The sequence below is a fragment of the Thermobia domestica genome, chromosome 1 (assembly GCF_964235325.1).
Source record: "Thermobia domestica chromosome 1, izTheDome1.hap1.1, whole genome shotgun sequence".
NCBI lineage: Eukaryota > Metazoa > Arthropoda > Insecta > Zygentoma > Lepismatidae > Thermobia > Thermobia domestica.
Window position 1 is genome coordinate 218,139,630 of NC_137454.1, and position 27,885 is coordinate 218,167,514.

The 27,885-nt window shown below is 35.5% G+C and overlaps 1 protein-coding gene across 2 annotated transcripts in view; it reads right to left on the reverse strand.

Annotated features, from left to right (window-relative positions):
• The window catches only part of LOC145693919 (cGMP-dependent protein kinase, isozyme 1-like), a 912,022-nt gene that overhangs the window by 594,467 nt on the left and 289,670 nt on the right, over positions 1–27,885 (reverse strand). For both annotated transcript variants that reach the window (XM_081770087.1, XM_081770079.1), the window contains exon 2: positions 9,356–9,392. The gene's annotated coding sequence lies outside the window, so the exon portion shown is untranslated. The remainder of the gene's footprint in view (positions 1–9,355; positions 9,393–27,885) is intronic.

Below are 27,885 nucleotides of genomic sequence, written 5' to 3' on the forward strand. Positions count from 1 at the left end.
TAGTATACAAATTCATATGTCTCTGCTTCAAATAAAACTAATTTTTAAAGCATTTTTGTGTAAGTAAATACGGTATTCTTTCAAATTTTGGTAGAAAATAAAGGCCTATCACTCTGATACCCAATTCTCCATATATTTTTTTTAAAAAAAGAAAGACATTGCAGAATCTTAAACAATATAATTAATTGGCATATTTTTCTAAAAATATAGTATATAGTATATAGTTTAGAGTATAGAGATTTATAGTACTTATATAGTATAGTAGTTTATAGTATACCATTAGTTCTTGATATCACTGTCGTACGCAAAATATATATAACAGAACATTTTTATTTTCGCGTAAGACCTTGCTCAAAGGGGAAGAGTTAAACTCTCAAACCCTCCTTGCGTACGGAACTACTTAAAATGGTCTTCATTGTTACTCATTTTGTTGCCGAATCTTAGTGTCAATTTCTTTCTTTCAAAAGGTATTATTTTATGATAGAAAATTCTAATCCCGTAACTCAATCTACGTAGTATCATGTGCGTTCCCATAGAAAGAATACGCAAGTACGGAACAAAATGGGTTATTGATTGTTTCTCGCCTGGGAACTTGAAAATAGGTTTGTATGTCATCAATGTCCGTCGTATTTTGTTAAATGTCCGCGACCTGCTTTGCATTGCCCTCAACCCTATCTCTTTTCTCTCTCTCTCTGTTTCTCTCTCTGGTTTCTCAGGGAGTGAATGAGGAGAAAGTCATATTCCGGACATATGGCGTGTCAATCTGGATTTTTTTTTTTTTTTTAATTTTTAGTTTCAAACCGTGATCTAACTTTGAATAAGCTATTTCCATAAAACACATTACTACAATTTTCTCCCATTTCACTTTCTGTCTCTTCTTTCCGTTAAAGAAAAAAATTCTGAAATTTTGTGATGCAAATGTGTTTTCAAAAATAAAATCATTCATATTCTTCTCTCTATTGGTTTCTCGATTTAGAAATTGATTTCAACTTTTCTACTCATTTTTTCTTTTTCTTTCTTCAAAACATTCGATATGTGAAACGTGAGAACAATATAACTTATGAATATACTTATTCCGCAAATTCATTTTATATGTACCAATATACATATGTCAGTCAATTATTTATAGTGTGTGAAAATATTACGTATGATGTTGGAATGGGATCTCTCAACCCGAACCCCACTTATTCAACAAAACTGAAAGGGGCCACTCTAAACCAATAAAATACGGATAGAATGCCCCATTTTTAGTCCTATGTAGTTTGTGGGCCTAACAATGGCTATATTACTTAGATATGCAGTTGCATACAGAACATCTTAATTAATATTCCTTCAATATAAGGCTCTCTGACGTCTTATAGTAAATTGATTGATTGATTTTTGAGTTTTACGTCCCGTTCAGCAGCGAGGCTATATGAGACGTGGACCTACTGATTAACGTGGAATCCGAACCACATGAGCTCCCGCCGGGGTCTTATAGTAAAGAAACTAGAGCCACTGAACAATTATCAATTTCGCTCAGATGCAAATTCAAGTTCATCTAATTTCCCGCTTACGGATCTTTGGTGGGGCTGGTAACACGGGTTTATCAACCGTCATTTTCAATGGCTAGTTGAACTGAATACGCAGTGGCTAAATAGGGACAGTTGTACATAGTTGTTCTAGAAACTGTCTTTATCTCAGTTATAAAAAAGACCGTGAGGTCATCAAATTTTAAATCCTCTGGCAGAGCTGGAAAGTGATTTCGTATATATTTTGTGTTTGTTGTTAATCTTGCTCCTCAGGGTAGTGGAGATAAATATTTTTGGAGATGGGTATTATTATTTTAATACGTAATCACTGTTTGTTTACTTTCTTTTGAGTATGACACCCTCATCTGAAAACTGTCCATTTTGTAGTTTACAAATTTAAACTACGGTAGATCCTTTAGTTTTGGAGCTATGGACCTTTAAAGTTCATTTTCTCATGTTTTCGGCAGCCTATAACTCCGAAAGGAAGCATTTGTGCTCCCAGGTTGGTCTATACTTTTTGTCTTATCTTGGTATCAGCAATCACCTCCCAAACGTTGTCGGTGTTGTTTTGAAACACCCTGCATATCTTCCCTTCCTTCCTCCAAGTTGCACCTTCAAAGTGAAATGATAAAAACCATCCCAGGCCCGAACCTCATCTCAGTTGAAAATTTTATCGAGATCGGTCTGGTGGTTCAAGAGTTTTTAAGTTACAAATATTGTCACTTTCATTTTATATATATATATATATATATATATATATATATATATATATATATATATATATATATATATATATATATATATATATAGATATATATATATATATAGATAGATAGATAGATAGATAGATAGATAGATAATTTGTCGCACTAGAAAACAGGCATTTGTTTCCATACAAAATTTTGTACTTAAATTTTATATAAAAGTCTATATTAGAATATTAAATAATAGTAATTATATGTTTTAGTGCATGAGTAGATCTATAAGTGAAATTTGCCTACTGTTCTCTCTTTTAAGAAGTAATTTGGTTAAAATTAACCAAATTTCACCAGATCAAAGAGCACATTAAAAATTCAGTTTAATTCAAGAGCCCTATTTGTTGCAACAGAAACGCATCATGATGATAGATGTATATGCAAAAGTTCTGTAATTAATGCACATCCATGAATAAGTTACTAAAAAGCACATAAAGGAAATGAGTACAGACTATTAATTCCCAAGAATAATCCACAACAGTTTTATTTTCGAATGCTTCTTTTGTAAATATTCGCAATATTGATATTTCAACTTATATTTTTCACGTGTTCGAAAAAAAAGCTGTTCAATTACCAGTAAAATTAATCTAATACTAAGGTTTTTGTTAATTTTCCAATTTTTCTGGAAATAAATCGGAAAAAATAGTTTCTTTTACCAACAGCTTCAAAATTTCCGGAAATTTTACAACACTGAACACATGTCTGAGTTGGTAATTTCTAATGACATTTATGATTCCAAAAATGTTCAGTCGATTGTTGAAAATTGATTTCATTATCCTATTGAAATCGAACTACCTTCTCATCTTAGTATATCAACAGGAAATAAATCTTCCAAATTTTGCTTTTCACAAGAGAGATTATTTAGCATTATACATAGGAGTTTGCTGTAACTGCTTGGAGTAATATTTTATTGGGCTCAGACATCAACCTAGTTGCTCTGCACTTGACAACGCAATAAAATCAAGCAGACCTATGGTAAATAATATATCTTTAAGTAGGTTGTATTCCAGGAACTTTGTTTCTATAATTACATATAGCTAAATAAAAAGCTCATAAGTGATTTTAAGATTCTGTCTTGAACGGGATTGCTGTATATTTGTTGATGTTCGTAAATAATTTAAACATAAATTACGTTCTAAGCTTGCTTATAAATATGAAATGGAGATCAACTTAAGGAAAAATTCGAAAAAAAAATGGAAATTTATTAATACGAATAAAGGTTATTTGAATCAAACCTCTGAGCTTATGGTTAACGGTAATTATTTCCAATCCAAAACTGTTGGATAACTCCTGGGCTGAACTATTTGAGTCTATTTATCAAAAGTAACCTTTACACAATACTGACTTACAGACAGTGGCTGGTAATACATGTCTCTACCTAGCTATTACTGTCAATCAAGTTAATAGGGATCATAAAAGGTCTTAATACCTGGTCTTGATAATATTCCTGTATATACTCGTATATTTGAAAGAATTTGCTATATCATTGCTTCGCTACTTGCATCTCTTGCTTAATTGGAGTTTGATTATCTCTGTTTATCCATATTATTGGAAGACTGTTGCTGTTGTCCTTGTTCCAAAACAGATGGTAAGGATCTAGCTGATCATCGGCCAATTTCTCTTTTAATGTTACTCCTAATGTGTACGAGAATTGGTTTACAGATTTTAGTGCAATCATGCTTATTCCAGTAGCTTTATACATCAACATGATTTTATGAAGAACAGATCAACTGTGAGCAATCTAACCCGTTTTATACCCGATGTTCTCTTGTTGATAAGAATAATGGGCAAGTTGATATTATATATATATATACACTACGAATTCAAACCCTTTTTTCTTTGTAGCAATCAAATAGTAATCATCGCAGAAAACTTTTTATTTTAGTTTGTGGACTTGCTTATGGTTATGTATACTTTATATATTTTACACGTTTTTATGCGTCACGTACAAAATATGGTTTTTACGTGTAATTATCTAACTCTTCTCGCTATACACATGTTATTCCTTCTTGATAGCTACTCGATCCATGCATCTTCATTTTTACCCACATTTACTTCACATAATTTCCAATAATGCCTTACGCCTTTTCATGAAACCCTTTGCGTCGTTAATAACTCTGAGTCTAAAAGATGACAACACGTCGTCTCAAGATCTAAGTTTAATGATTTTAAGAAATAATTCAAGTAGAAAAATAGTTTTTTCTACATAGAATAGATATGCGACCTACGTGTACTAACACTTGTTTCTTCTTCTTTGATGAAAGCTATTACCCTTTCAATTTATTATAATGACACGAAAACACCCTATATAGGCTAACCATAATGAAAGATAAGCCAATAATTAATATTGAACCGGAAGTGATAGTACATTTCAAAGAAACTGCTCACTATTACTTTATTATTATTATTATTATTATTATTATTATTATTGTATTATTGCGATGAGTTCTGAAAACTGGAATTTTACATTTTCAACATTTTTGGTTTGCATAGAGAGATAAGGTCATGTTATTTACTATTTTTCGATTTTGAGCTCTCCACTCAATAGAGCATCAAAAACTATCTCAAAGAAGTGATGGAATTTTTCGCGTCACTCTTACCGTTCCAGAGATATGGTCCAAAAAGTTCCGATTTCGGGAGATTTAAGGAGCTATATCTCGGGAACCGTAAGTCACAGAGTGATTATATTGGTGTTGATCAGTACCTAAGAGGATGGTGAACATTTTAGTACTAAATAGTAACCGGTAGTCACTGGTTATATCTGCATTTTCAGTATATATACGGTGATAAAAAGTGACAGCTCAATATAGCTAATTCAATAGATCCCCTAATACGCAGGTTCCAATTATGTAAGTGTCTTATCTATTGAATTTAATCAAATAAATTTAATATACAATTTTATTTAAATTTCGAAAAAAGTAATTCCTTCTAAGTTCGTTCTTCGAGCAATCTGAACTGCTTTTCTATGAAGACTAATATTGAAATCGGAATAGGTAGTAAATTTCTAGATTTCCAGTTTTAGTTTTAAAAAAAAATTGGTATACATGAAATCTATTCTTCAAACAGTGAATGGATTAAAAAAAAACTCGCTTTTTAGTAACTCTCTGCCGCTCTTCACAGATGGACAGAAGTCAGACGGAGAAGAAATGAACAATAAACAGAAATCTTATAACTATTCGATAAGATTCCACATATTTATGCAGAGCATAGGAGAAAATCTATAAATGTATAATTACTGGATTTGGATAACAGTGAACAATAATTCGGGCTACGGAACAGTACAGTGTAACTTAAAACTAGGAAAGCTATTGTGTTGCCAAAATGTCTTGAGCCGTGGCAAAAATGCGAACTAAAGCTCACACCCTCACACACCCACGCGTTGAGCCAATAAGTGTTCAGGTGTTGCTAAGCGAGAGAAAGCGAGTGGAATTCCTTCAGCCGATAGCAGCGCTTGCAACGGAAGACTAGGATCAAGTCAATGTGGCACATCTTTAGCGATTGTCTCCAGTACGAGAATGAAAAAGTTCAGAAAAGATCTCTGGTCGGATGTTCTAAAAATAGCGCTCACAGACTACAGAGTACTATTCTACAAGTCAAAGCAAAATATATATATATATATATATATATATATATATATATATATATAATTGTATACCTTTCTGGTCATCATCCGGAGACATGAATTGCACTATGTGGCAACGTCGTAGATAAAGAAACATAGAGTTGATATACTAATCCATCAAACAGTTACACGTATTCTTTACGAATGACCGTTAAAAGTCGATAGACGTTGACACTAGCTCCGCCTATTAGCATAACAACCAATGTAACTGCTTGATGGATTCGTAGAGCAATGTTAATAGTTTCAAGTTAGTCCACAACGTTGCCACAAAGTGACATTTTTAATTTCCCATAACGGCTGAAATAGGCCTCGAAGAATATACCATTATATAATATTTTCGCATTATTTTGACCTGTAGTTCGTGAGTACCATTTCTAGAACGCCCGATATATATATACTTATTATATGAATTATTTCACAATGAGATTGTACGATAATTTCCTGGATACAAATGTCTAACATAAACCTTGCAGCAAATCTATAAATGAAAGTTATTTCTTAATTCAGGTATGAGCTTACTATTTACGGTTTAATCCATTTTCAACAGACAGAACTATCAATTTTTAAATTCCTATACATACAGCATTAGTGAGCACTGAAGATTTTCAGAAGAAGAATCTTGCTCAAGAGCATTTTAATGAGTCATTAGGCATAGAAGCAGTCAGCAAATCTCAGAATAGACAGAATTTTCCCGAGATAGTCCCTAAATAAACATTTGTAAAAAATATTTTCTAAAGTTATAAATAGCATTGTTCCACCTGTTAATGATAATTTACTCCATTTTGTGAAAATAGTTTTTTTTTCAGGCACAATTTGTAATTTATGCCCGTTCCTTAGATGAAATTTCACGAATGTGTTTCTAAATGACTGTTCCCAAAGTTAATATCAATTTGAATCGTATTTTCGCCCCTGAAATGCAAGATTAACCCAATTGAATATAAATTGTTAGTCAAAATCGTTACATCACTTAAGAAATTAACTTGCTCCACCAAAAGGTTGTTCTCTAAACTCAAGACCTACTTAATGAACTTTTTTACACTCAAGAACGAATGAATAAGCTCAGCCAACGGAAACCTTTTGGGTGAAATCTTTACACTAATGCACACTAAAAATAGTATAAATAAATTCATCCAATATTAAAATTAAACAGTAGATTCAAGGTTTAAAAACACATTGGTTTGCGAACAATTCGGTTTGGGAGACAAGTTTTGTGAAGAATTGTTCTCTCGGTTTACGAACAATATTTCGGGATACAAATACCCACAAATACGCCTGTACCGACAATTTCATAAGACCAGCAAAGCTTTCGTGAGTTTGCTATAGGTAATGTTTAAACATTACCTATCAGAGTTCTGTGTTCAAAATCTATTATTATTTGTTCTTTTTTGCACTTTTTCTGTTTACGTTTTGTCTGTTTTACTGTTATTTACTTGTCTTTAAAAAGTATATGATTATTTTCATTCTATATACTTCATCACAGAAAATCACTTAAGGTTATAAAATATACATAGAGTACCATGTTTCTGTGTCTACAACAGATTAATTTCAGTGGCAAAAATAATTTCGGTTTAGCACAGGGTTACTGAACGGATTAAGTTCGTAAACTGGGGTCCACTGTAAATAGTTGGACATACCAACTAATTCACCTATTTTCTCTGCACTGTAAATAGTTGGACATACCAACTAATTCACCTATTTTCTCTGCACTGTAAATAGTTGGACATACCAACTAATTCACCTATTTTCTCTGCACTGTAAATAGTTGGACATACCAACTAATTCACCTATTTTCTCTGCACTGTAAATAGTTGGACATACCAACTAATTCACCTATTTTCTCTATAGTAAGTTCTTTTGCATTCAAACATCGCGTCATTCAGATTGCATTCGTGTAAACGATATAAATGATCAATCGTATTTTCTCAAACAAAAAAGACATTTCAAATATGTATCAAATTTCTCGTTGTTGAAGTTCAGCGTCCCTTTTTAGCACCAAGAACGTATGAGACAAGGACCTACAACTTAACTAACTTATAACAATTTAGTCCTAGCATTCAAATTGTGAGTAAACTATCTTTAACCTCAGGACAAAATATGAGATGGTTTTATCTAAATAAAGTGACATTTGAATTATTAGACTAATTTTCAAGAATTTTTGCAATAGTCATATTATTCCCAAAAATAAACATTAATGAATAAAATGTAAAACTAGATACTAATCTTGTAGAACTAGAAAATATAGTAAATTTACAGCAAAGTCCTATAATAAAATTACTAGGAATTTAGCGTGAAAATAAATTTTTAAAAAATCAGAAAAGTTTTCGGAATTCCTGCAAATAAAAATCACAGAGGAAATAAACTGCTCACCATATTATTTCTGCGTTATTGATTTGGTAATCTCGCTTAATTTCGTGAGCTAGTGGGTTGGAAACTTCATTGACAGAACAGATGGAAACAAATATTTTTAAAATTCAATTTAGATTAAATATTAGACTGAAGAAATTGAGATAATGTTCTTATGTTTATTAACATGTAGTGTGTTTTAATTCTATAAAATTGCGAGAAATGAGTTACAATGACTTTTCTCGAGCAGTGCGAGATTATTTCAAATTTATTTACTTTGATTAGTTGTCTCTTTGAGTCTACTACACACCATCATGGGAGATTAAACAAACATCAGTGGCGTCTTTCGAGGTTAGTCACATCGGTAACAATTAAAATTTTAACACTGCAAACTAAGAAAAGACATTTCCTTACAACTTCATTAAGTTATTTAACGGTTAGTAGGTCTACCTACGTAAATTGGTTGGTTAGATTGGAATTTCTGGCACAGAAGCTGTATGAGATTTGGATCTACAGATCAAAGTGAACTCGAACTACAGTAATGCGTTCTAAGGCTGTCCCATAGGAATCGAACCTGGGACTCACGCACCATGCGCAAGTGTGCTAGCCACTAGACCAGCGGGGACAGTTATATTACGAAGCGTTCTACCATTAGCTTGTGGCAATAATATGTATTTTTTTTTTTTTTACCCATATGACTTCCCTGAAAAGCAACTACTGGTTAAAGTAGATAATATTTTTCTGTCGATGACTAAAAGCGTCCACTCACTTGTAATAAAAGTATTAGGTATTTCCATTATACATGATACAAGTTAATCATATATACGTGTATTTGCATACATTATTCTCGATGAAACTACTAAAGTGAAGCAGATTTTGCCAGATGTACTTTATGCTTACCTAAGCAGGAACATAAAGAGAGAGAAAAAAAAAATCAAATACCAGTATTTCACGTAGCATTCATTTCCGATAGTTTGATAGCAATACTTCATACACCTAGCAACCCTGCACAAACATAATGAAACCTGAACAAAGTACACATTTACATATTAGCTACCGATAAAACCAGGATGAACAAGAACCAAAAAGGCTATATTCATTAAAGATACACATATTCTGCTTACCTGTTCTGAATCGCAGACGATGTCACGTTGTCGCCGCCTGAAAGAAAGAAAAAACAAACAAATAAATAAATAAATAAAACAAAATTAACACAAACATCTGTTATGAAAAGTGATCAGTTTGTTTTTAAACGTTTTTTATGTTCATGTAATGAACTTCCATTACGTGATGGGAGCTGAATTTCTTTTAATTTAAAAATAGTATTATTTTAAGCATGCCGTTCTATACAAGGTATAGCTGTTCTCTCTGATTTCGCTAATTGCTTCTAAAAACCAATATTTTATATCTTACATCCCCTTAATTTACATTTATGAGAAATAAATGTTCTATGCAATCAATTATTCTATGAAATACAATGGAAAATATTTTACGTATGTACATAGTTTTAACTAAAGTACTAAGAATTTAATGGTTGAATTCGTGGGGTGGGATGGTATTATGTTTTCACCTTGATTCTATAGATGGATTGATTGATTTAAATCATGTTTAGATTGATTTGTGTTCTCTATCACCACGGAAGCTATATAGGACAAGATATTAAGTATAAAAATGGAGTTTCAATTCCTATAGTGCTTTCGATGCTCTTCAACAAGGAATCGAACACGGGATCTCGTGTATCAAAGGCAGTTGGTATTATGGATACGCACGAGTCGAGACATGTCTCGAATCTCGACTAGACTCGGATTCGAATCGAGACATACTTTGTAAAATTCGAGACGAGTCGAGACAAACATTTCTCGCCTCGCATTTTCCAGTCGAGACACAAATCGAGTCGAGACTGCTCGTAAATATCTCGACTCGACTCGAATGTCTCAAAATTCTTTCTGTAATTTTTAATATTATTTTGAAGAAAGTGTTCGCTCAGAAACAGCCTTGAAACCAATTCCAGCATTTATTACTTTAGAAAGGTACAGAACGCATAAACTTTATAGTTAATCTTTCGAGATCAAGATTTAATTTTCAGCTCAATTTCCGTTAATTAAAACTAATATCGTGATATTTGATTATACTTCAAATATAATAATAATAATAATAATAATAATAATAATAATAATAATAATAATAATAATAAATGATTATCTAGTTTGTATAAAACTATTACGATAAAGTGAACTTCATAAATTCTCTGAATGAACAATTGCAGTCTACAGTGATTTAGCATAGTTATAATTATTGTGTTTTCGTTGCCATGAACGCAATAGGGCTACATAACTTCTGGATTGTTCGCTTCCAGACCTACCTACTATCGATATAAACTCATCCAAGCGATACCAGCGTTACCTGCCGAGGAATGTCTGCTAGTCAGACACGTACGGTGCATGTAGTATCAGTGAGAGTGCTGCCCGTGTGTAGAATGGGGAATGCGCACAATCTGTCTGAGCTTGACCGAGAGCAGATTGTAATGGCCTGAAGACTCGCCACGAGAATTTCGGAAACTGCAGGACTTGTCGGGTGTTCGAGGAGTGCTGTGGTGAGTGTCTTCAACAAGTGGCGAAACCAAGGGGAAACGACGTTCAAACGTCGAGAGGTTGGGCACCTCCCACCTCATTACAGATGTCGGACGTTGAAGGCTGCGCAGACTGGTAAAACAGTACAGGCAACGAACTGTGGCGGAACTAACATCAAACTTTAATGCTAGGCAAAATACAGTGTCTGAACACACAGTGCACCGAACACTCCTAACGATGGGCTTCCGCAGTCGAGAACCCATCCATGTGAGAATGTTAACACCGCAACATTGGGAACTACAACTGAAATGAACACGTGATCATCGCCACTGGACCTTGGCGCAGTAGCAGCGAGTTGCATTGTCTGATGAATCCCGATACCATTGTCTGATGAATCCCGATCATGACGATGGGAGGGTGCGAATTCGTCGTGTTCTAAGAGAACATCTCCTTGACACCTGTACTGCGGGAAGGAGACAAGTTGGTGGCGGCTTAATTATGCTCTGGGAAATATTCACGTGAGCATCCATGTGTCTAGTAGAATTCGAGCAAGGCACCATGACGGTCAAGGCGTATCGCACACTGCTTGTAGACCACGTACAGCGCTTCATGACTATTATGTTTCCTAACGGTAGTGGCATTTTTTGACAAGATAATGTACCATGTAACAAGGCCAGGAGTGTGAAGGAGTGGTTCGAGGAACACAGGAGTGAGTTCCAAGTGATGCGCTGGCCCTCAAACTCGCCGGAACTGAACCCAATCGAACACATCTGGGATGTGATTGAACATGACGTCAGAGCGCATCGCCCCCCCTCCCCGGAATTTACGGGAATTAGGGGGCCTGTGTGTGCACATGTGGTGCCAAGTCTCTGCAGCGATCTACCAAGGATCATTGCGTCCATGCCAAGACGCGTCGCCGTTTATCCGTGCCAAAGATGGACATAACTATTAGGCTGATGTGTGCGTATATTTTAACTCGTATATTTTGTCTCGTCTCGAATTCGAGTCGAGTCGAGATAGAAACTGTCGAGTCGAGACAACATTTTCTCGAGACAAGTCAAGACAGGCTTAAACCTCGACTCGACTCGTGCGCATCCCTAGTTGGTGTATCCACAGGAGAAACCCATTGTATCACGGGTGTTCCCGGACATGCTTTACGCCCGCGTTATAAACTTACCGTGATGTAATTAATCCTATATACTTGCTTTCGAAACATCACTTTAACACTCAATTATTTTTTAATTTTTTTTTAAATTATATATATCAGAACTAGACAATTCTACTGGTTTTCAGAGTTAGAATGAAAGCGAACTCTCTGTGCCAAAGATATTAGAAGTTCGAACTATACTGCACGCACAAAAAAAAAAAAAAAAAAAAAAAAAAAAAAAAAAGGAAGTTCAACTAGCGTTCGGGGTATATGTTTGTACCAACGATATTTTACCAATTTTTCACGTTGTTTTGAGGGACAATGTAATGTTTTTCAACTTTATTAGCCCAGGGACGGTAACAGATTCAACTTTTATGGTTGAAATATATTAAGTGTAGTACAAAACATTGAACTAACAGTTCTAGTACAATGCGATTCAATCTTAACATTAAAAAGCATGAAACTTGCTGCAATATGTATTACTACTTATATTTTCACAAGCGCCGAAGAGTGCAGTGGCTTACATAGTGGTACAATCATAGTTATTTTCCTATATTTTCGTATTGTTTCTCTAAATAATAGGGGGATATAGCTATGATTATACCATTATGTGAAGCTGAAATTGACCACTATTGGTTGTGGACTGAGTAAGATTTAATCTTTAGACCATTTCGCGTTGGATTGGTGGATTCTCTTCCCTTGTTGTTCAAATTCCACAGACCATCTCAGTGACACTTTCGCTGCTAAGAGCTCCCTCGTGGCTAAGCGGTTAGCGTACGCGCCTTTGGCGTAGGAGACCCGGTTCGATTCCCGGCGGGAGCTCATGTGGTTCGGATTCCACGTTAATCAGTAGGTCCACGTCTCATATAGCCTCGCTGCTGAAAGGGACGCTAAACTAAAATCAACTCAACTCAACTTTCGCTGCTAATCTTAAACGGACTGTGACCTGTCAATTGCGAGGCGATAATGTTAACCGTTCATCTTACTTGATTCTATAGTAGTCACTTTCAACTGACCGCTTATAACGTCGGAACACATCTCTACATTCGGAGTAGCAACACAGAGAAACAGAACGAGCCAAGTAAGAAAGGGGAAGAGAGAAATTAGGAGAGAAGTGTTGCCAGTGTATGTTAATCTTGAAGCGACGAGTCGTGTAGACGAAGAGCAATCGCTGTTCTTGTTTGATTGTCAACAATGCCTTTGTCAAAGGTCAGATTTCTTCATCTATTACCCATGTCTGTCTATCACGGTTACTGAGAATGGAACAAGCAAATTATGACGTAATCAGAGCGGGGAATTGCGAATGACTGCTCGAGAGAATACTTAATAAGAAGCGTATGAAATTGACGAGTAACAAGCATAAAATAGTGCGAATTGAATAAATGTATTTATTGTATCGTAATAGGGCAATCATTCCACCTGAAGTTGGCTGTGCCTGCGAAGTGAAAAGCCATTCGATCAAGTTACAGTTTCAATTATAGTCACTTTATCTCACTGAGAATAAGAAAATGGTTTGGAATATCATATGCTAGTGTAATCATAGAAAATTAAGATGTCACATCTTTTCTGTAGCAGTGAAAAGTAGTACTTAAGTTTTAAATTTATTATATTGCAGTAACTTGTGAGGGAGCAGGAAAGGACAACTACTCTCCCAGATAAGCTTCCTGCCGTTCGAAAAAATTTCACTTCAAGATGAGACTTTGTTACCTCATATGATACGATACCACAAGAATGTATAAACGAAGCATGGAATAGGTTTGCTACATTAAAGCAAAAAAGTGCTCTTAAACGAAACGAGAATGTGAGCTGGATCAATTTCAGTAAACTGTCTACTATCAGGGTCTCCAGAAACAATATACAATTCTTAAAGCTTAAAGTTGGGTCAGGCTTGTCCTCTCAATTTGACTTGTGAATTATGGAGTGGAACCAAAATACCATTTCTAAAAGAACTGAAAATAATGTAAGGTACTGCTGTGATGCCGCATGATCTGAACAAACTATATCTCCTTAAGATGAAGCATAAATGTATTGTGGGCTCTACTTCAGTAAAATGCCAACTAGAGCCCCTAGAAATAATAAAAACGTTTATTGAAGTTTTAAATACTAGACGAGTCCAAAATCAATATTTGATATCTTCCTAGGAGGCTCATATGTTAATGCTTGTCCCCTACCCCCGGGAAAGTTTCAAGTTACGGCGCTGATTTATTATGATGATGAGTAATTACATTGGACTTTATACTGCTTCGCCTACAGCATTAAGTGAATAAAGCTGATAAATCACACATTGCACTTGGCCTACCAGTTTCCATCTCATCATTGTCAGATGAATGACCTATCAAAGCGCAACATTTGACTGCATTGTCTTTTGTGTGCAGATTATTGCATGTTACATCAGCTATGACATATGTATGGATTAAGTCATAATGTAATCATAAAATCCTATCGTGTTATATTCTATCGTATCCTATCGAATACAAGTAGAAAAGTACCGTGAGTCACATTCAATTTTTGATTAATTTAATATTGAAATTATTTCTAGTTCTCGGATAATTGCCAATTTTCGAATATTCAAATAGTGTCGACTAATTTATTAGAAAAAAAATCAGTACTTGAATAATGGGAAACAAATTTCGGTTTTTGTCTGGAGTTGGTCAATTCAGCACCAAATCTATGAGAGACATGAACCTACAACTTAAAACATGGTGGGAGCTACTTTTCTCTAGCAGCAATAGAACTCTTATCTCCAAGGTTGAAATCGAGAATGCTTATTATTTCGTCACGAAACTAATATTTAATTGTTATTTTTATTTATTTATTACAATATTAGTTTGAGACACTAAGCTCACAAGCATAAGACACTATAGTTGTAGATTCCAGTTTCACGTATTATATGAATGTTTGTGATAATTTCACATTTGATTACAATTTCTCATCACATTCTTTAGACACTGCTGCTTGCAGGAATTTTTTTCAAGAAAAAAAAGAAGAACGTAAAATTATGTTTTATCATCATACGATTAACTTCGGACAAACACAAGATGTTTCAAAAGTCCCAGGTCATACTTTCTTTTCCAAAACCGAAGTGGTGTCGGCCGTCCCGACTTCACAATTGTACAAGGGATGTTTGAGGGCACTTCGGGTTCGTAGACGCATTTTTTAAATCTGTCACGCTGAATCGAGGTAAAAGTTTTCCAGATTGAAAGGGAGTCATATGGGTAATATCTCACTCACTTAGAAAGTTCTCATGAATCCTTTTATATAATCAAACTGTACATAACCAAGGGCGCCCATCAGGGGGGGGGGCAAGGTGGGGTGCTCGCCCCCTCTAAGAGGATATTATATTTGGGAATATCGAAAACCCAATAGAATTTTTACATTAGTTACAGCAAAATTTGAAACTATATTGAAATGTCGCTTATACTTGCCCCCCTTGGAAACCACAACATGGGCGCCCTTGTACATAACTGTTGTTATTTAAAAGCTATCAACACGGACACGCAATAGAAAATGAAGGTACTAACAAGAGACCAAAAGATATAAGTTGATTTGAACAACCACTATGTACGCAGGTCACTTATTCACTTTATACAGTTACTTCTTTATTTGCTGAATTCCATGAAAGTGTTGTAGGCACGCCTTTTAGCGGTAGGCCTGAAAATGCTACTGATAAAAGAACATCACTAGAATGCCAGATGTGTTTTGCTGTGTTTTGACGTATTTGATTTCCCGGTTTATCGGATATGCTCACTGTATTCAAGACAGAAACGAAATGGTTCTCATTACTGAATATCATCGCCCGCCATTCTCCTTACCACTGCAACCCCCTCTCGACACTAGTGAAGGCATTTATGGCGATGAGCATGTTCCATAGATAATCATGCAAGAGGGTGTAGATCTACCTTCAACAATCGGTTGCACTTATGTCCTCTGTCAGCAGTGTGGTTCTATAGGACAAGATCTACTGTTTATAAAGTGGGATCAGAACTGCTGTAATGGGTTCGATGCTGTCCCATCGAGAATTCAAACGAGGACCTCGTGCAGCAAAGACCAGTACCAGTAAGGAAGAAGCTTTGAATTTCATTCAAATTGGCGCTTGATTTCTATGGGTGCCTGTATGTTTAGCATTGAAAATGAAATGAAATCTTTAAGTTTTACGTCCCATGGTTATGCCGGTTAGGCTAAAGGACGGTGATGATGAGAAATGGTGGAATAAAGAAAGTGGGAGGAAACGAGAGTACCCCGAGAAAACCCACGAGCAGTTGTTTATCCACCACAAAGTCCACATGGCGCGAGCTGGGATCGAACAAGGGACCTCAAGCACCGGAGGTGAACGCTCTACCACTGAGATGTTTAGCATTGGAGAGAGAAGTGATGATCCAAATAGGTGCTATACTGGCCAAACGTAGTCTTCAGTAAGGATTTCAAGAGTTGACTCGGGGGAAATTCCCCTCACAGAGCTATGAAATTCCTCCCAGGGCATATTTTGGATCATGTGCAACGTCGATTGCCAGTATTGTCACAGTACTACGTTCAGCCTCTGTGTAGTGACAGTCCCCACCAGAGAAATTCTTCTGAAACTATCACTGGTAGTCTCTCTTACATTCCCATATTTACACTGGAGAAAATGGCATTTTGATTACATTTCAGAATGAACAAAGTGGCGTGTATGCTTCCCTTTGACAAAAGCCTCGAATTGCGTATATATTTACACAAACGGTTTTCAAAATAATGGAAACATGTGGTCAGCTGCAGTATACCTCAGACTCCACAGTGAATGCTCTCTTAAATCTTTCGCCCACAGAATTGAGTGATGCTTTGCATGATACGCTATTCCTCTAGAAACCACTCATGTCATATGCCTTCATTCTACAATGAATCAGAGCTTTTCTGCAAGCTAACGGTGTTGATTCATTAGATTCGAGTTTTGCGTTCCTTTCAGCACCAAGGCTATATGCGACGTAGATCTACAGTTTAAGGTTGAATATGAACGACCATAATGCGTTCTACGTTCCTGGGATTCTATGCACTAAAGGCGTGAGCGCGATAGTCACTAGACAAGCGGGAAGTGCTAGACTAACGGTGGTCTCATACTTTATGAAGTAGGTAAGTTGCATTTTTTAAGATGCATAATATGTGTGTCTGTAAAAAAATCTAAATATATCATGACTTTTTTTTTTTTTTTTTTTTTTTTTTTTTACATAAACGTGTATATTAAATAAATGATTAACAGAATTGAATTGAAATGAAATCTTTAAGTTTTACGTCTCACAATTATGCCGGCTAGGCTAAAGGAGACGGTGCTTATGACAAATGAATGAAATGGTTGCATGAAGAAAGTGAGAGGAAACGGAAGAATCCAGAGGAAACCCACGCACACGGTGTTTGTCCACCACAAAGTTCGTTTGGTGCTAGCTGGAATCGAACCAAGGACCCCATTCATCAGAGGTAAACGCTTTACCACTGAGCCCCCCTTCCCCCGATCAACAGAATTGTCTAACGTAAAAGTCAAATAAATAAATAAATAAATAAACAATTGGAGCGAAGCTCGTCTTTACTCGACTTAGGCCTTCGTCTTACCGAATACTCCTCCGAGATCTCTGAAACGTTCTTGATCAAATTTGACATGGTGACTGAGTGTTGTAAGGGGTCGCATGTCCAGATTGGACATACCATTGAGGAATAATCACCGAAAAAACAGGGTGCCCATAGACTTAATCTTGAAAAGTATTTGGCGCGTGAATTCCCATTGTAAACAATGGAAAATATAATTTTCAGCATTAACAATGGGGAGAAGCTCTTTTCGTTTTGTTCTGCAAACACAGTTTTTCAAAGCCACTACGCTCTTCGCTGATACGCCAAATTCAACTATTTGCATGTCGTGTTCGTTCACAAAAAGAATTGATGCACTAAAAAAAGAAAAATCTATGAATAATCAATAAAAGGTCGATCACTTACTTCAAATTTGCAATTAATGCATACCTAGTATATTTTATACCCGCCACGTCGCTCGGAAGGTATAAAAAAAAAATGCTCAAGGTTCAATGATTGTGTATGATGTAAAAAACTGGTAAATTAGTAAATAAGTAAATACATTTCTTTGAGTATTCCTTCAACACAATCAAGTTGAATGAAGTATATATACTGTAACTTATAGTCTGCATTGTATAAGGAAAAACAGGAAAATAAGAAAGAAAATCCAGAAAAAGAACGAGTGGTAACTGTTATTGCACAGAAGCAGTTATCAATGAACTTAATTCTTCGGGAGACAAACTAATGAAAAACCACTCAACAAAAAGAGAAGAAAAGGATAATTAAGCGCAAGAAGAAAAAGAATCGATAGAAACAACAAAAAAAGGATAGAGAATTACTTTTGCTTGCTGTCTTTATTCTCATCTTGGTCGCTTTCCTTTTCATTTGTGAGCTATTTCAGCCTTGAGGGCTAACGATGCCACCAATGGGGAGTAATTCATCACGAAAAGCAACATTGTCACACAACCTCATAGGAGGTATCTATAGCCAGCCAAGTGGGTAACCGGAAATTAGTCTCTTGTAAGAGTAAAATAACCGCTATTAGTGAGCTTCTTAAAAGAAACACTTATTTCTTTAAAAACAGCCATGAAACGTGATCTAAGGTATTAAATATTTTTCTCTTTTATAGGGCTCCCGAAGAGTTATTTTCTTTTCCTTAATTTGATTTTTTTTTAAATTTATTATTACGGTTTGCAAAGCAGATTACTGTTAAAGAACTATATTTAGCATAAATCAAATATTTAACGCATTTGACCTTAATTGAATTTATTAGACGTGAAAGGAAGGAAGGATGTGATTAGAAATTATTTGTGATGCTTTCATTTGCCAAAAGGAAAGATAAAATTGCTTTAAAATTTATTTCTGTCAGATTTTAGAGGCATCTGAAGCAATCTTCTTCTTTGAACATTTCGTTATTTTGTTCAAGAGCAATATATCTAAAGCAGTGGAAGATCTATTTCTTGAAATTTTATTTTAATAAATATAATTGTTGTTACCTTCATCGTTAAGGTCATCAGTGACAGGCTATTTACTGCAAATTAAGAACATTTCGTAAGTTGACTACAACCTTTCGCTACTAAATTATTTGTTAAGAATAGTACATAAGGAGTTATTCTCTCTCATACTAAGATATGATGATCATTTCCCTCTCTATTTTACATAACTTCAGCTACATATTGAAAAATTTCTTAGTCTTCTCAATTTGCTACCAAATTCCTTTTTTTTCTTCCTTTTTATCTGGGCCGCGGTAGAGCATGGGACCCTTGGTTCGATCCCAGCGCGCCAAGTGAGCTTTGTAGTGGGCAAACACCAAGTGCGTGGGTTTTCTCGGGGTTCTCCCGTTTCCTCCCACTTTCTTCATTCCGCCATTTCATTCATTTTTCACCATCGACGTCTTCTTCAGCCTACCCGGCATAACCGTGGGGCGTAAAACTTGAAGATTTCATTTCATTTTTATCTCTCTTTATATTTTTCAACGCCTCCTCTTTGCTTTTCCGTTCCACAAGTTAATTTTCTCTAATCATACGTATTTACTCAATCACAGTGATTCATCAACATACCCTAACACCTCTTTTTCAATTTTTTTGAAAGTACATCCAATTGATATCAGAAACACATTTCTGTGTTTGGGAATGTATATGATACAGAAATTAATTTGTGAAGTTTGTATCTCCCCCAAGATCTTCATTATAACCTTTTTTTTATAACCACAAAATACTGGATAAACTGCTGGCTCACACCTTTCTGAAATTGTTAGTCGTTTCAGTCGTGCTCGCCGTGGATACAAATCTGTGTCGTGATTAAAGTTCTCACTTTAAATAGCTGGTCTCATCCCACACAGTGCTGAAAAGAGACGTTAAACTTAGTAAACCTAAACTATCAAGACCAAAATTTCAATTTAAGGTTTTCATAGAATCCCTAACAGTTATTTCTTGTTCAACAATATTAGCACACTACTAGCATCCATTTTTTTTTCAAATGCTATTTTCTCTCATGATTTTGCTCATATTTCATTGACAAATACAACTCTATTGTACAGCTGTATTAGCTTCTCTCGAAAAAGCAAGCAAAGAAAGGTTAGTTTACTGTAGAGAACGAGCTTTGCGATTCGAATGATTTTTCTCGAAATATCTCGAAAGTTTTGTTTATACTTATTTAGCAAATCTGTTTTTATTGATTAAGGTTATATACATAATAGAGACATAGGCTGCGAAGTTCCCCCGAAAAATCTTACTTGATTAAGAATCTCAGCGATAAGTTAATTACACGTAGTTTTTTTTTTTTTCAAAAGAAGGTTGCATGGTGGCTCAGTGGTAGAACACTTACCTCTAGTGTGTGGGATTCCTAGTTCGATCCCCGATAAAGTAATTTTGTGGTGGACAACATGGTGGTCCGTGGATTTTATCGGAGTACTCCCGTTTCTTCCCACATTTTCATTCCACCAATTAATTCATCATTATTCACCCGCCTTAATCATCGTCTCCCTTAGCATAAAGGACATAATCATGGGACAAACTAAAATATTTCATTTAATTTCATTTTCCAAAAGAAAAATTCACAAATTGTATAGTTTACTGGTCCAAGTTAGTTTCGTTCGGGCGATTAAGTGAAAAGATTAGTTACTTTTATTATTTATTTATTTATTTATTTATTTATTCATGAAATGGGAATTCTGTCGTGATTACATGGTTAGGATACGCGCCTTCAGCGTTAGAGACCCGGGCTATATTCCCGCTGGAAGCTCATAAGATTCGAAGCTCACGTTAAGCTCTAAGAGATCAAAGTCTAATGTGTAATATCCTCGTGCTGAAAAGGTTATTAAATTTCAAACAATCATAAAATGAAATAACTGATTAATTATCTAGAGAAAGAAGTTTTTATCAACTGTGATGCGCCAAATTACAAACCGGAAAGTAAAAGAAAAATAAAGTTTGAAAAACAAGAATAAATAAGAAATATCCATTGCCTCATGAATAATAATCATTTACATAGTAAAATATTCAACTACTGTGGTAGGACAGGCCTCCTCCTGCAAATTGAGGCTTCCAACACAACAAACCACTATCTTGACATGGGAATGCTGTAATACAAGATTTTAGCTTTTCGTCGGTCTCTATAAAATGTTCTTTTTAAGTTTGTAGTAAAAATTCGCGTTATGTACGTAATTACAGTTATAAAACAACGCATTCATCCTTAAAACAAAAACGATATTCTATTTTCTTAAATGATCATCAGCATTCTAAAACTACAATTGATAAGCAAAAAAGAGTAATGTTTATTCTTGTAACATTGAGGCGTCTACCATAACCGGTGGCCTATATTTCATAAAGGTAAAAGCAGATTCGTTCCTCCTCCTACAGTGTTGCCGCACACTCTAAGAGTCTTCTAGTCACGCAATCGAATAAACATTAGTTTTCGGACGCAGAGGAGGTGGTGACTCCGCCCACATCTTCTGGACTTCACGCGGCCACCAGTAGCCACAGACTCTCCAAGAGATCTTCATTCAATTCTATATGGTCTCTCGTATGTATGTTGTATGATTAACTAAACTGTACATCTGCAACACGTACTGTGTATTCACCCACAAACTTTGGTCTTACCTAATTCAGAGGACGCGGTGGTAAGTGGTAGAGCATTCAGCTCTGGTGCATGGGGTCCCTGGTTAGATCCCAGCTCACGCCAAGCGGACTTTGTGGTAGACACACACCGTGTGCGTGAGTATTCTCAGGGTTCTCCCGTTGGAAGTTTACTGGGCCTCCCACTTTCTTCATTCCACCATTTCATTTATTTACCTTGCACTTAAATAAATAAAGAAAAGCTAAGCTTTTCGATTTTTGGTTATGGCTGGCCAAAGGTGCATTCCAATTAGAACAATGGTAAGAACACTCGTTTCTAACAGGTTTCTGTTATTTCGAAAAAATCGGAAATAAATCAAGATAAGGGCGTCCTGACAAACTTGTGCGCCGTAAGTGAAACAGGGGCCAAGCTCTATAGGTCTCTCCGCATGCAGTTAGAAGTTTCCTCATATTAAAGTGTAGAAAAGATATGGGTAGGCACAGACTATACGAAGGCTTTGTCACTATTATCTATTCGGCTTTAACTCTAGATCACGGTAAACAAAGCCTCGTTCAATTAAAGCACACTGATTTGCTGTTGGCGTAAAGACGTTTGTACTCCTCCACAAAATAGTTCACCACTTTTAATTATTAATTATTACGTTTCATATATGCTTATTATGAAACAAGCATATACATGAAACGACAATGTTATTATATATGAGAAAAATATAATACAGATTATATAATAATACTGCAATCGGGTGTTTAATGAATTAATAGAAGTATCGTATTACATTTAAACATGCTCAATGATTATTGCGTTAATTCAGCTGTATATGTGTGTTCTGCTTTCACGTTGGAAAGATTCCTGACATGATTGCTGATTAGCTCCCTCGTGTCTATATGAATAGCGTATGCGTCTCCCGCGCGTAAGACCCGGGTTCGATTCCCGGGGAGCTTATGTTTTGAATCCCACGTTGAGCTGAGAATCCACCTCTCATGTAGCCTCGCTGCTGGAAGGGACGCTAAAATCAAATCGAATTGAATGAATGCTGGTTCCGCGAGTGTTGTAAAACACAACAAATGGATCATTTGCATAGTAGTGAAAAACAGCTTGTGCTAAAAATAATAATAATAATAATAATAATAATAATAATAATAATAATAATAATAATAATAATAATACAGTAGAGCGTCGATTATCCGAACGTCGGTCAACCGAACGACCGCTTAACCGAACTGTGTACTCGCTCGCACCTGTTACTTTCCCACCCTACCGTCCATCATCCCCCTCACTCCCAAACCAAGTTTCCCACAGTAGTCGCCGCACTGAGCCACCGCTGGCGGAACATTGCTTCTAATGGGGCCTTCATAAGGCGCTGCTGACCGGCCAAGCCGCCAGTCGCTGTGTTTCAACAATCAGCACACTTCTGTCGGTTTGGCACTGGCTGTAGAAGTACAGTCCAGTACAGTGCAGTACAGTACAGTACAGTTCGATTATCCGAACAAACCAGTTTTCCGAACACCCATATCCCCCAATTACTTCGGATAATCGACGCTCTACTGTAATAATAATAATAAGAAGAAGAAGAAAGAAGAAGAAGTTAAGTTCTGTTTACTAACGAAATTCAGAGAATTTTTTTCTCTCTCTTTATAAACCCTTTCCCTGAATAATTCTGGAAAATGTTTGGAACGTTACATGGGCTTACACAAAATTTCGCTGAGCTTCAGTAATTACAAGAATGGCGTCGTTACTCGTAGATATAAAACTTCTCCACGAGTTCACAAGCTCGAAAATTTATCTAAAATTTGTGTGATCCTCAAAATTTATGAAATCTGGGAAGTCCTTGTAATCCATGAAACATATCTGCTCACTTTACACGTAATAAGCTCGCCCTGTATCACGTACAGCTGGAGTCAGTATACGTAATCAACTATTACAAAAATGTTACACATCAAATGCTATACATAGTGCTTGAAATGTTTGTCGTCTTTACAAAAATATTTGTTTCCAACATAAAGTAATAAAACACAACATGATAATTATACCAATTCCCAAAATTAAGATTACAATTATTAGTATTTCCACATTATTGTTATTAAGGCAGCGCGTGCGCACATATGATATAGTTTGCAGCAAGATCACATTTTAATTTTTTGCAAACTGAGTTGATATATCTGTGTGTTCAACTTCCATTTGATTGTTGTTATTGTTTGATAATAGGACTTAATTAATAATGTTTATTTCTGCGCAATGTACAGCCTAATTGCAAAGACACACCTTAGACAAAATAAACACATATTGCATACAATGTAACCTACCTACTAAAACAACAATAATAATAATAACAATAATAATAATAATAATAATAATAATAATAATAATAATAATAATAATAATAATAATAATAATAATAATAATAATTTAGTATCGATTAAACAACAATTCCTTCAGACTAAAATAGATACATCATCAAAAATACTTCATCTCAACCATAAGTTGGTGGGCAACATGGAAATTTTAAAACTTTTCTCTCCCTTGGGAGAGCTGTTTTATAATTTGATAAGGTCTCCTCTTCGTAACTGCATCTAGATATTATATTCTTGGTCTTCCTTTTCCTAGTTTTCCTTCTGCCTTTCCCTCTATCAGCATGGTAATCCAATCGGAGTGCAGAATAAGATGGCCAAGCATGCTGTTTCTTTTTCCTATTATCTTCATGATTTGTCGTCCTTCATTAGCTTCCTTTAGTACGTCTTCATTCAATTTCCTTTCGGTCCATGATATGCGCAGCATTCTGCATAAACACCACATTTTAAACGCTTCCAGCTTGGCTATTTCGGCTTTTCTCAATGTCCACGTCTCTGATCCGTAAAGCGTCACGCTCCATACCAGGGTCCTAATAATCGATACGAGGTCCAACGACACATTTCTTAATGTTAAAAGTAGTCCTCTTTTCTTATTGAATGATTGTTTGTCTGCGCTATTCTGGAATTTACGTCTTTTTCACTTCTTCCGTCCGAGAATATTACAATTCCTAAATAGAGGAACGTCTTAACGTCTTCGATTTTCTCTCCATCTAGCCATACTTTACCTCTTCCTGTCCTGCTCTTGTGCACTTTATCACTTTGATTTTCTTCTTATTTATCTTCATTTTGCATGTTTTTTCCAGTTCGTCATTCAAATTTGAAAGTGCTTTATGCAAGTCCTTTTCATTCTCCGCTATCAATCAGCAAATGTTATTGTGCTGAATACCTGACCATTTACTTTTACGGCTTTCTCATTTTCATCAAAATATTCTTTCATAGCCTCTTCTATATAGACGTTGAACAGGAGAGCTGAAAGTCCACATCCTTGCTTCACTCCTTTACCTATTCTTGCTTCCTTCTGATCCCTTCCTATAACAGATGTCTGGTTCCTATAAAACTCGTATATTATTCATCTGTCTCTGTAATCCACTTTCAGACTCTTCAACGCTCTCAATATGATACTCTGATCTACGTTATCAAAAGCTTTTTCTATATCTAAAAATGTTATCACAATTGGTTTGTTTATTCTGATGTGCTGTTCCATGATCAACCGTAGACTCAGTATTGCTCAAAAATACTACAAATAATATTTGTCGAACTTTAAAATTTATGCTTCTATACTTAAAAATAAATGTTTCAAATTAAATTAAAAGAATTGGCCGTTTTTCTTAAAATTATAGATTTTGGATTCAAGAGAAGTAATATTGATCCATTTCTCATATTATACATTGTAACCCTTATACCTAGGCTATACTAAGTAAGCAGTATTCTATTGTCTAGTATTTTCTGAATAAAATCTCTTTCAGTAAATTTTCTCCTGTCACTTAATGTCTGTAATCCCCAAAACTGTATTATAATTTGTAATCTCCAAACATTCCCTGTATAATAATAATAATAATAATAATAATAATAATAATAATAATAATAATAATAATAATAATAATAATAATAATAATAATAATAATAATAATAATAATAATAACATAGCTTCCTTCTGGCCTTATAGCTAACACTTTTGACTTCCATGCAAGAGAATTAGATTCAATTTCCATAGAAAATTACATAACTTGGATCTCACGTTGAACTGCAGGTCTAAATCTCGTAATATGAGGAGTTTAAAGCCGACATGCGTCACCTATGTCCGTGACCAAAATAAGATAATATCGTCTTATTATAGTGTTTTATCATTTATCATATCTCCACAAAAACATTAACTATGTAGATAGCATTAGCAACAACGCTACCTATGGCATATCAAAGTTTGAAGTACCATTACAAGACAAAGGGAGGAGAATTTTCGTTCCCTCTTCGGTTTCACTGTTATAACTGAAGTAGATGTGGCACACACTGACCCACAATTCTTCATAAACAACATTTGCCCTTCAAAAATAGACGTAACTGCATAGGCTTGTCAGTAGCATCATTTCAGGTTTTGCGAGGACGGCAAGACTGTTCATCGACACAAGTGTTTCACATTTTTTATTATTAGTATACAACTTATTAAAATGAATGTGTTTCTTAACTCAGGGAAAGGGCACATGCCCTCATGCCCACTCCAAATGACGCCTCGGAGGCCTGTATTTACGTACGTCCCCTAATGGCCGGGTTCAAAGCTGCATATTTTTAAAAAAAGAAGAAGAAGAAGAAATCGAGATTGAGGTATGGCATAAGGAATGGTAAATCTACACTGAAAACAATGTAGAAAAACACTATAATGCTTTTTTTATTTTATTGTTTTCGCGTTCATATAAGAAATACGAACAAACAGGGAAGGTGTCGTATTATCTTGTGCCCAGGGACATGAAATACCTAAATACGGGCCTGTATCCACATATTCTTAAATTCAAACTAACACAAATATCCTTTACAAAATCTTTGGATATTTATTTATTTATGCTTGTTTAGCTAGAAAGTATATTTAGACCTACGAGTAGTAAAATTACAGCATCTTAAGCAAATCAGTGCACACACCGATCGTAAATTCATGGAAGGGTCTAGTATTATTGTTTCAACAGGAGAATTAAAATTTCCAACAGAAGCAAAGAGTGAAACTCCAGATAAAAAAAAATGATGAGAACAATTTACAAAAGATTTTGAATTTTTAAAAATATTTTGGTGTTATGTATACTTGAATGTTAAATTGTGGTACAAAATACCGCAGACCGAAATACATTGGACAAATAAATGTTGAATTTATTATTTGTATCAGCGGTGGCGTATTTACGATTTTGTTTCGGGGGGAGGGGGCTTTGCAAACTTTGTTCTTGGAAATGTGAAAATTCTGCAAGATATTCATTTACTCTAAAATAGTTTATTGAATAAAATGAAATTTCGGGGGGGGGGCTTAAGCCCGAAGCCCCCCTTAAATACGCCACTGGTTATCAGTAACGCACAGATACTTAGACCCTACACCAAATACTATATTTAAATTCATCATTGTCACAGCATACCGATGAGACTAGACTAATAAGAACTTCAGTTAGCAGCATGGTGCCAAAGTCAGCTTCTATGCTTTTACCAAGAATAACTAGATAGGTCTATTATGCCACTAAAGCTAATGTAGCATCAGGGGCGGGTTCAGGAGTGAGATCGGGGCGATTGCCCACCGCAGAAGGGGAAACTTTCTTATTTTATATATACCAGGTGTTAGTTGAAGTTTGCCGGTTTTACCGTTAGATGTCTCTAGCAATATGTATACATTTCTATGATGTGGCATGTATGTCATTTGTTTCTGTAAACATTAACCTTCAAAAATACACAAGTCACATTCGGCCAACAGAATAGCGTCAGAGTTGTTTACCTCAGTGAATATGACGAGTTTCGTTCCAAGTAAATCGCACTTGCGGCATGCATTGCTGCTCTTATTTCATCAAAAGAAAAAAGCAGCTGAAGCTCATCGGTTGCTGGTAGAAACCTACGGTGAACATGCTCCAGTGATTAGAACATGCGAGACATGGTTTCGTCAATTTAAAAGTGGAGATTTCGGTTTGACAGACAAGGAACATCCCGGTGCAGCGAAAAAGTTCAAAGACGAGGAATTGCAGGCGTTATTAGATGAAGACCCAACCCAATCGCAAGCAACATTAGCACAAACACTAAATGTGACTCGAGGAGCAATTTCCGAACGTTTAAAAGCCATGGGAAAGATCCAGAAGTATGGAAAATGGGTGCCACACCAACTGACGGATAGACAAATGGAAAAGCGAAAAACCGTGTGTGAAATCCTACTTCAACGGTTCGAAAAGAAATCATTTTTGCATCGAATTGTCACGGGGGACGAAAAATGGGTTTATTTTGAGAACCCGAAGCGAAAAAAAATCATG